Genomic DNA, 11032 nt, shown 5'->3' on the forward strand with positions numbered 1-11032 from the left:
CTCTCCATCAAGCTCAGTTTCTGTCTCACACAGTGCACTTATCTCACACATGTCAATTTCCTTTAAATCAGCATCATCATAGTCGTTGTCATCCATACTGGCATCCTCATCATCATCATCCTCATCTTCATCAGGAAGTGTTGGGTCACAAAGCTCAGCCTCATCTCTGATAGTGATGTCCTGATATTGTGGATGGATGTGTTTGAGTTTATGCAGCGCCTGCACTAGTTTAGACCAGGTGACAGTCTGGAACAGCTGATGTCCTCTGTAACACAATCGTCTCTTCAGCTTTACTCTCATCACTTGAGACTCACTTCTCAGTCTGGGTAACGCTTCCACTGTTTCCTGCACCTCAGACGGGACACAAACCACGTTGCCATGTATCGCTCTCTGGCGTCCTTTGGGAAGAGGAACGATCTTTGCAAAAGCTATGCACTTGGCTATGAGATGTCTCTCCAATATGTTGAGGTCACACAGTTCAGGTGGAATGTCAGCGAGCTCCAAGTTGTTGGCTACAGCGAGTGTCGGCATGACTCCATCTTTAAGATGATTGTGGCAGGTGTGACAGATCCACTCTTCCTTTCTCTCATCAGGTACATTACACTGCTGTTCATCTGTGCACTCGTCATCACACACATGGACATACTTTCCTGTCAGGCATGCTGCAACCACGTCTGGATTTCGTACATAGTTTAACCGTTTACAGGGTTTCACTTGGTTTGGAAATGCTGCTTTGTGACAGACGGTGCAAACATAAGTGGGACCGGACTTTATTTGTGACCTGAAAACAGATATGGCCTCTTCGATCAAACTGTTGTCACTTTCTTCTGTTGGTTTATTTATCCCACTGTATTTCCTTTTTATTTTCATGGCACATCTCATGTTCTGCATACTCCGATATGTAGGATTGTTTTTGTATCTGTCTTTCATTCGTTGTTTCATTAGTTGTTTATGTCTGAGCCTGAAGGCCTGGTCATGAGCGTAACGCTGAATAATGTGAGATCTCTTCTTTTGTCTAAAATCAATGCTGTTTTTATAAAAAGCAGTGAAGGACAGTTTTTTTTTCCATTCTAAACTCAGCATTGTCTCGGTAGCGGTTCGTAAAGTGCTGTTTTTTCTTCTCTCTAAAATCAGGATTATTTCTGTAACGAGAGACAAAGATTTGTTTTTTTTTCTGTCTAAAATCAGGATTATTTCTGTAACAAGAGACAAAGATTTGGGTTTTTTTCTGTCTAAAATCAGCGTTTTCTCTGTACCTGTTTGAAATGTACTCTTTCCGTTTTTGTTGAAAGTCAACGTTGTCTCTTGTATTATTGATTTTCTTTTGTCTAAATTCAGGGTTCAGGGCATCATCACTGTGCTGTCCTCTCTTTACTGCATCTGCATAAGATGGTGGTGATGCACATGAAGCATCAGGCTGACCTTCCTGCTCCACACGTTTACACTCTGCAGACATCTTCACCTCTCCACTGCTCTCAGGACCAACACATTCTGCTCCTACAGTCGTTGTTGCAAAGGGATTCTCATTGGGCCGTTGCCAGCGTAGGCTCTGAGCTTGTGACCTCTTACTCTTCCTTGGCATTGTTGATGTTTCAAAACCACAAATGTTGTACAAAACCAAGATATTAAATGCAATAAGTAAAATATTACTTTTAACGAACAAGGATTTGAAGATGGATTAAACCTGCTTGCTGCTATAAATCAAAAACACTTATGAATGAAAAATTAACTCAGTTTGGGCTTACGCTTTTCAAAACATGAATAGATAACACTTTTCAATATAGATAAATATATTATATTTGAACGTCAAATTCAGTGACAGCAACCTGAAGGATTATTTTATAGTTTTAATATAAAAAACACAATGAAATTATCCAGCTGACGTATTCTAATATATGAGGGTCCAGACAAAGCACTTCTAGTGCAATACTGCAATCAGGTCTTAGTATGTCTGTCTGCGTAAATAACGTACCATGTACTAAAGTGACCGATGGTATTTAGTATGTAAAAGATATTGCTTACTGAGACCTTGACTTATCTGTGGAAATATATAATCAATGTAAAAACTGAAGTCTACCACAAACACATTACTTGGAACCAGTTGACTGAAAGGGCCCTTCAGATTTCAAATGGCTAAATTTACTGGTAGAAATGATCTTAATACTTTATTAGGCTATTGTTTACATTCAGGAGCAGTTGTTGTAGGAGTGTGATGACAGATGGATGCTTCTGAAGAACGTTGGATCAGCAGGAAACAGCCACTCCTGATGAATCCACTTGCTCCTGGTTGACGTCTGTGTTTTATTTCAGTATAAACAACAAAACACTGATATGCACAATGTAAGTTTATAAGAAAAAATTATGTATTCATTAATTAGGTAGAATTGATACAATCATGTAGCGGGATTATTTTTCCTTGTACGTAGACTAATCAAGTTAACAACAGTGTTTGCTCACAAAACAAATCTTTGAGTACAAACCAACAGGTGCACAGCAACAGCGATCAGGAGCAAATACACTTCTCTAATATGGATTTGTAATAGTTATGTATTTTATTATATATCAGAGTGCAGTTGTCTTTAATTATGTTAATTCAATGCACTTTTGCAAATAGTGTATCAGGAAATCTACCTGATTCAATTATAAAGAGTACTTTTTTTTACAAGCCAATTCTTTGGATCAAGGTGTAGTTTTTTCAATTATAACAAAAAGATTTGTACTTTATGTTTTTTTCCGCTTCTGAATTAACTTTTCAATTCTTTGTTCAGGCCAATTTTGTTAATCTCATTAATAGTAAATTTCAAATGTTTTGTCAAATTAGTAAAAACAGTAATAGTATTGTATAAATATAGGAGTTGATAGGACAGAGGTGAGAGTGAGAGAAGAGAATCTCTCAGATCATTCAAAAAGGTAGATCAGGTACCAATAACCCGGGTGAGTGAGTGTTCAGAGGAGAGACAGAGAGCGGGAGAGTGGAGATACTCTCAGAGTTCTGTTCAGACAGGTTGCAATAACCTTAGGTTCAGGTTTCAGGGTTCAGGTTTCAGAATATCAGGGTTTTCAGGCTTCTGTATACAGATAGAGTGGGATAGAAGAGGGATACAAAGATAGAGTTTCCAAAAGCAGACAGAGCGGTAGATTTGACAGGAAAGCTAGAGTTATCAAATTGTAGACAGAGTGGATACAAGGTATAGGATAGACAAAGAGCCAATGGGATAGAGGAGGAGAGATGCTGGATAGCAGGACACCTGCAAGACACAAGAAAAACATCCGTTAGACAATCTTCTACCACCACTGGATCATTGAAGGTGTCATCTAACCGTAACATATATATGCTGGCAGACACTTATTGAGTGTTGATTTAATTAATTATAGACGATTCTCTTGGAAAATGTTGACAGAGGGACATCAAAACCGTAGAAGGCTAAAGCTGTTTGTAGGAGCCATATACATTTGGTATAATTTCATTTAATTTTGCTCTGTGCCACTAGGGGGCTGTATGTGCTTTGTGGCTCAGCTGACTTCGGATCAGCCCAGGTAGCCCATTTAACCTGCAGGAATCTAAGACACAGGTGTTGGTAATTTGGGAAGCAAACAGTTTTCGACTGTGCCAGTGTGCGTGTGTGCCTTTGTGGTGAGCAATGCGGTTTGTTATTTTGGGTACATGTATTATGAGTTAAAGTTTTGCCGTTTTATGATATTTGGAACAAAATAAACATGCAAGATAATTGTAACACCACAAGACTCCGTTTTGCTGTGTTCGAGCGCACCAGGCGCACGTCTAAAACTAATCCACCATATTAGCAACGAGTACTAGACTTTGTTTAGGACTTCGTCAGTACACTGTTGGTTGTACATCAAGAACTGTCAACAATGACTCCTGAGCCGATGTGGGGCTCCCGTGATGCTGTAAGTGCACGCATTGTAAAGCCCTGAGAATATTTTTTTACGCTCTGTGAACCAAGCAGAACCCGTAACACAATACAGTGTTTCCCCTACCATTATAAGAAGGGGGCGCGCCTCCCCCCTGAAATAACTCCACCCTCCCCTGAAAAAGTGTGCCATTTAAAAGTGTATATATATTATTATTTATTTATTTTTCTACGCACAGCAGTCCCACACTGACATTACTATGTTGCGAATATGTCCGTGTGGCGCTCGCAGCAGCGGGGCAGAGAGCACCAGAGTAACAACAGCCCTCAAAGAAGACACAGCTGACACAAAGCTGCTAACATACGTGCCGAAATAAAACCAAGAGGTTGAGCAACACACGCATGCTGCTCACACAGGGAATGCAGCTCGGCCATCAGTGATTCATTACAACTAAATGTTTTAAGAAAGTGCATCCAGTTGTCAATCATATGTGAGAACTTACTGTCAAATATCCAAGGAGTCACCAACACTGGCAGGCTGCAGTTAGACAGGGAACAGGAGGCAGAAGGAAAGAGAACTCAATGAGGGTTTCGAGACAGGTTATTATGATGAAAAGGCATACTAAACTCTAAACCATCCATCCATTGTCAAACCGCTTATCCTGCACACAGGGTCGCGGGGGGCTGGAGTTTACTTACAGCAATATCTGAATTGATGTGTGAACTTGCACTTTAGAGTCACCAGCCGTTATGGTCTGCCGTTCAAGATAGAAAAGGCGAGTCGGCAGGAGGAGGAGGAGGGTGACGGATAAAGAGAGGGAGAGAAAAGGAGACATTTTCAGTTCAGTTTATTTAAAATGTACTTTCAATGTATTTCCTTATTGATCATTTTTGTCTCATTGAAAAATCACAATTTTCACAAAAGTAATATAAAGAATATAAATATTCATTGCAGTGTGGCAGATTTGTGGCAATACTGACTGATGTCAACAAGACAACAAATAATGAACATACATATTGAATATATTATTTCAATATGTGTTAATGCCTTTCGGGGACTTTAATAATTAAAATGGCTCTATAGTATGGTACATATAATCAGAGCTGGGGCAATTAGTTTGATAGCTGCAATAGCTGTATGAAATTAAAGAAAGAAATGTAAAACTCTCTGATTCCACCTTCTCAAACGTAATATCTTTTAATTGCTTAATTCCTCAATAAAAATAAACAAAGACATTTGAGGACATTATCTTGCAATATAGACTATTAAAAACGTTTCCCATTTCAAGTATTAACTATTCAACTGATAAAGAAACACAAACAAAAAATACATCAACAATTTCAAAAATGATATGTGGCAACCATCCACAAAATACAATGTAAATGTTCTTTTTAATAAATTGAAAAGATCTACGTATGTCATATACGTATGCAGTATAGTTATGTAGTAGTGTTAGCTATTTCTGTAACTTACCAAACACAATGCAGATAAGGAGGATGCTCTGTTGTCTAAGAGAGGAAACAATATGACAAACTGACATTAAGAAGGTTCAAACTTTCAGCCTATAGGAAATTATTACATACAGAGAGAAGTAGATTACCGCTGTTCCATATTACCAACATAGTTAATTAACATTAACGTTAGTTATTTATGTTTCTCAAAAGACAAACTACATTAAATGGTATTGCCATTGGATTTGTAACTTATCCATAATTCAGACATGAATGGAGGAGTGAAATTTTCCCGTGGTTACCACATGCTAACTTCTACGTAGGCCTAATGCTAAAAATAGGCTGACGTGGCAATTTCATCAGCTGGCTGACTAATTTGGCAGGGAGTAAAGTAACGCTAACCAGCTAACTAGTAGCTAATGCCAACAAACTAGTCAACACAAACTGACAAAACCCTTGCAATTTTAACCAATTTGTCAATGAACATACTTTAAGTCAGCATTATCTCGTGTTATAATACTGTAGATGAAATGCAGCGCTCTGATTGGTTGACCGTGAGTCACGTGGTGCACATTATTGAGCGATGTACAGTTCTTGTTCCATATCACTGCGCACTAAGAGTAACGGTTTGGCCGACCGTTAGTATCAGCAATGAGGTACTCGAGGCAGTACTTTATGTACAGCCTCGTGTACCTTATTGCTTAATAAACGTTGCGAATGAATTTAAATCGCTTCCTTCCTTATAATGAACTATGACACTAATAGACGAAATATTTCCCTCATACGGCACACAAATGAACCCGTGACTTAACGTTAAACGTCAGGCTGTATCGATATTAACTGAAACGTTAGTTAACTAACCAAGTTAGTTACCCAACTAACCAAGTTAGTTACCCAACTAACCAGTTTATGCCAGTTCAGCACATAACTTAATACCGTTACATATTTGTCATAATAATGTGCCGCTAGCTTAGCGGCTATGCTATTGTTAGCCACGTTTTGGCGTTGTCATACACAGGGAATATTTCACTCTTTCATTAGTGTACACATACTGCACAGGTTACAAACGGACGACAACGCCGTTTCACAGCTATATAACTGTCATTACACCATCCAAACTATGAGCCCTTAGACCCGCGGCTCAGCGGTACTTACCGGTCAAGACTTCAGAGGAATTTGACGGAGATGCGTTGATGTGACGTTAGATTTGATTGATGCATTCAGGAACATTTGGACATTACGCTCTACAAATTCCCGGTTCGATAGAAACTGTACCAAACAAACCTCGAAGCTTAATTCCTCGGCTGTCATAATGCATTTTATTAAATCTATAGTTGTCCTTTAAGAGCATTCGTATCATCAGCGAGATACTATACTATAAGCTGATAAATTGACAACAAGAGATGGTCAATACGTGTGATTAATTCTTGAAATGTGAAACGTTGATTAAGTAATGTTTTCCTAAGGCATAATATGAATTCACTAATGATTTTTTAGTACATAAGACGAGACTAATTCGTGACACTATTACCTTGCTAAATATAGTTTTGGAAATAGCAACATTAAGCTCCTACGCGGTGTATCAGGCAAACACTTACGTCATCAGCCATTATTTCCGACATCATTGGAGAGCTTTTGAACTCATCACTGTCAAAATCACTGTCAAAAATCCATATAAAAAATTCGCGGGCAAAAATCCATCTCGCGCAAGCAAAAGTCGGTGATTTGCCTCAGTCCTGTGAAAGCTGACAGAGAAGTAAGTTTGTTCCTCTCTAAATGAGATAAGAAAATGAAGAATATGAAGAATAACTGACATTAATTGAGTATTTATATTGTATAACCCTATAAGTATAACCCTTTTTTACAAAAGAAACAATTAAGTGACTAGAGTTGTTTAAAATGTTTAAGCTAGCGGTTAGATTATCTTGGTTAGCAAAAGCGGTTTCCAAATAGTGGTCATCAATTTTTTAATGCAGTTTAGCGTTTTAGGCAAACGTAATGCTCTCTTTAATACAATATATTAACCTTATACGTTTGTGATAACCATATACTAATGAAGCAACACAATATGAAATAAAAGAAACGTTTTAGAAAATAATGTGTACTAACCTACTACATAGCTTTTTCTTAATGCTTTGTGTTTATTTTAATATTTCAGAATGGCATTAAAGACGCTTTTGACAACAAAGCCTCCAACACCCTATTTTCGCCCCCCGCCAATCCACCTATGTGTGGTGTTGGTGGTGGAGCAGCCCAGGGTGGTGGCCTGGGAGTTTGACTCAAATGGTGCGAGACCAGCACAGACAAAAATTAATATTCTGGCCGCACTAACAGATGGAGATTCAGTGGCCAAAGTCACTGTATTCGAGGAGTTTGGCAAAAGATTTAAGGAGGGTGGGAGTTATAATGTAAAGGGGCTGTCCCTGAGAGGGCAGTCCCCCCCCATATCAATTAAATATAACTAAGGACACGCTGTTCTTTAGGAGCGCTCCTATAGCGCTCAGTGCAGCGCTCAAACGTGAAGCAGAGCTTCTAATACACCCCCCCTCTCCACTGACTCCGCTGAGCACCTGCCGGGATGCCAGGGGCCTGATAACCGTGGAGGGCGAGGTGGTCGAGGTAAATTAAGTTTCAGCCTACAGTGGTTTAAAAAGGAAACAGGTTTAATATTAGCTGCAAATTGGTATAAAATGTCAATTAACTGAAACATCCATTTTGTTCAGCTGTCAGCTTTAAAAGAAATCGCGACAGGGAGAGACGTCGTTCCATTGCGCAACGTCACGATGCAGCAGGTAGGCAGTCCACTTCATTCATACATACATATATATAATAAAATGTATTTATTAATTTAGATAGCTGAGTAATTACGCTACATATATCGTATGAAGGCAAATAACTGTCAAAAATCCAAATCCATATCAAACATTTGCGGGCAAAAATCCATGCTCGCGCACACATGAAACATTCGCCAACTTTTGCTGCGCGAGATGGACTTTTGCCCGCGAATGTTTGATATGGATTTATTTTGACAGTGATTTGCCTTCATACGAGTCCTCAGACACATATATATATATAATATATATATAATATATATAATCTATATAGAGAGAGAGAGAGAGAAAGAGAGAATTAAAGTAATTAAAATATTATTTCACGTTACCTTCTACAGGGGGAATCACAGATGTCGCTGTGTTTCTGGAGGGAGGCGGCCGTATGGCAGCTGCAGGTGGGGGCCCACATTAAAGTTTCCCATCTTAAAGCTGGGAGGTCTAACTATGGGCTCAGACTCCAGTCCACAAACGTTTCCACCATCGAGGTAGGCCTACTTGTTTTTTTATGAAATTGAAACAAACATTCACTTTTTATACAATCTTTACACTATCTGGCTTCAACAGAAAAGTTTGATTGAGTGATGTTATGTTAAATTTGAAGTGGCGATTTAAAAAAAAAGTTGAATAAATTATAATGCAATGCCTCCGTGCTGGGGTTATTTTATTTGCCTGCTTAAAAACGATAATGATTGCTCTGGATTGCGGCTGACAGCGGGATAATGTCTACTTTTCTCTCAACAGGAGGTACGCTCAGAGGACATCGTGGGGGCACTCGGGGTGATGGAGATTGAGGGAGATCCGGGGAACCTCAACCTTCTCCTAGAAGATGGCCGTACCGTCTTAATTGAGGAGAGATTGTGGGAGCCAATCGAACTTGTCATGATTGAACCCGTGATAAAAGTTCAAATTAAAATGACAAGAAACAAGGTGCAGGCAATTGAAGTGGCGAAAAATTAAAATTTCTACTGTTATAAAATGTATATGTTTATAAGATTGTGTTCATAATGTATTAGTTATGTGTTCATTTTGTTTTGACTTGTTACTTATTTTCAATTGTTTTTTACGCTTGTTTATAATTGTTATTTGTTGCAATAAATATTCAACCGTAGCAATGTTGTCCGTCACTGTTCATTTTGAATGCTGCATGTGACTTATTTTCAGTAGAGGTTTCTTATTCCTTTAGCAATGATGGCTGGTGGAACACTTCCTATAGGGCCATCCAATCAATTTCAGCAAACATTCAAGTATTAGTTAATAAAAACAATTAAGGTATCAAAAGCATTAGTACCTTGCAGTTGGGTATAATTTATTCCAGCACTAAAAAAGCAGTAAATAACACTGACATCTTATTTCTGTCACCCTCACAGGTAATTCAGTACAATATTTATACATTTTATATTATGTGTCCTTCAAACTATGACATTATCAATCGATAGGCCTCATCAAAAACATTACAGTAAGAATTCCCTCCATGGGGGTTATATTTTGAAATGTTGGCATTGGGGAAGGTAGAAGGACACTAGAGAGAGCAAACTGACCAACTGACAAACTGCAGCGTGTGTGCTGGTATCCACGGTAACGGAGCATCTGCTCAAAGGGCAGAGACAGTACAGCGAGTTACACAGAATCCACACCTCAAACAAGTGTCCACTAGCGCAAAACTATAACAGCTATCTAAAAAATAAGGGTGGTGAGGATCAAAGGGTCAGGGTTAGGATTAACAGTACTGAAAGGAGTTTCAATAGATTTGCTGAAAAAGCAGAAATGAAAACAGCTGAAATAAATGTGAAATCTTGCAAAAGAAAATACAGAAATGAATACGAAAACATTGCTGTTAATAGAGGCATAGGAAAGGCAGAAATTATTTTTAAAAACTGCTGAAAAAACAGGAAGTGGGGAAGCTGAATTTCAATAGATTTTCTAAAAAATACAGAAGTTACAGGAGCTTAAATTAATTTAAAAATGTACAGAAATAACAAAAGCTGAGATGAATAAAAAGAGGTTTAAAATAGTTTGTAGTAATATTAGTAGTAGTAGTAGTTATAGTTGTAATTGTGGTATTATTAGTATTAGCAGTAGAAGTTGGTTTAGTATCAATAGCAGTAGAAACAGCTGTAATACTAACACTATTAGCCATAGTAGTACTTCAGGAATCAGGAATCAGGAATCAGGAAACATTTATTAGCCAAAATATGTCAAACATACAAGGAATTTGTCTTGGCGGTTAGTGCGCGACAGTAGACAGACAAGACAGCAGTGCACAAGTAATAAAATAAAGTGGAATGAAATGCTAATGCAATGGGTTAGTAGAATAAGGCTAAGGCTATGGGTTAGTATAAAACAAGGTAATAAAGTTAAAAAAAATTAAATATTAAAAAGTTAAAAAGAAAAATATTAAGCATAAAGTGCACTAACGAACAAGTAACGGACAAGAGACAAAGTGACAAGTGACAAAGTGATGAATTGCAGTTAAAGTGGCATGTGCAGTATGAGGGGGAGTGACCGGTGGAATGTTATAGTCAGGCAGTGGGGGACCGGCTCTGTTGATGAGCCCGACTGCCGACGGGAAGAAACTGTTCGTGTGGCGGGAGGTCGTAGTCCTGATGGACCTCAGCCTCCTGCCAGATGGAAGGGGCACAAACAGTTTATGTCCGGGGTGAGAGGGGTCGGCCGCGATCTTTTTAGCTCGCTTCAGAGACCTGGAAGCGAACAAGTCCTGCAGGGACGGCAGATTGCAGCCGATCACCCTCTCTGCAGAGCGGATGACACGCTGCAGCCTGCCCTTGTCCTTGGCTGTGGCTGCAGCGTACCAGACGGTGATGGAGGAGCAGAGGATGGACTCGATGATGGCCGTGTAGAAGTGGACCATCATCGTCT

At 38.9% G+C, this 11032-nt stretch overlaps 1 long non-coding RNA gene across 1 annotated transcript; it reads right to left on the reverse strand.

The window, feature by feature from the left end:
* Window positions 1-2138: 2138 nt before the first annotated feature.
* Window positions 2139-7915, reverse strand: LOC120812251 (uncharacterized). Its single transcript, XR_013455166.1, has 4 exons — window positions 5347-7915; window positions 4572-4627; window positions 4376-4410; window positions 2139-3248 (listed from the first exon to the last, which is right to left on the reverse strand). It is a non-coding gene; the product is annotated as an uncharacterized LOC120812251 (long non-coding RNA).
* Between the last annotated feature and the right edge of the window lie 3117 nt (window positions 7916-11032).

This window comes from Gasterosteus aculeatus, chromosome Y (genome assembly GCF_964276395.1).
Source record: "Gasterosteus aculeatus chromosome Y, fGasAcu3.hap1.1, whole genome shotgun sequence".
NCBI classification, from domain to species: domain Eukaryota; kingdom Metazoa; phylum Chordata; class Actinopteri; order Perciformes; family Gasterosteidae; genus Gasterosteus; species Gasterosteus aculeatus.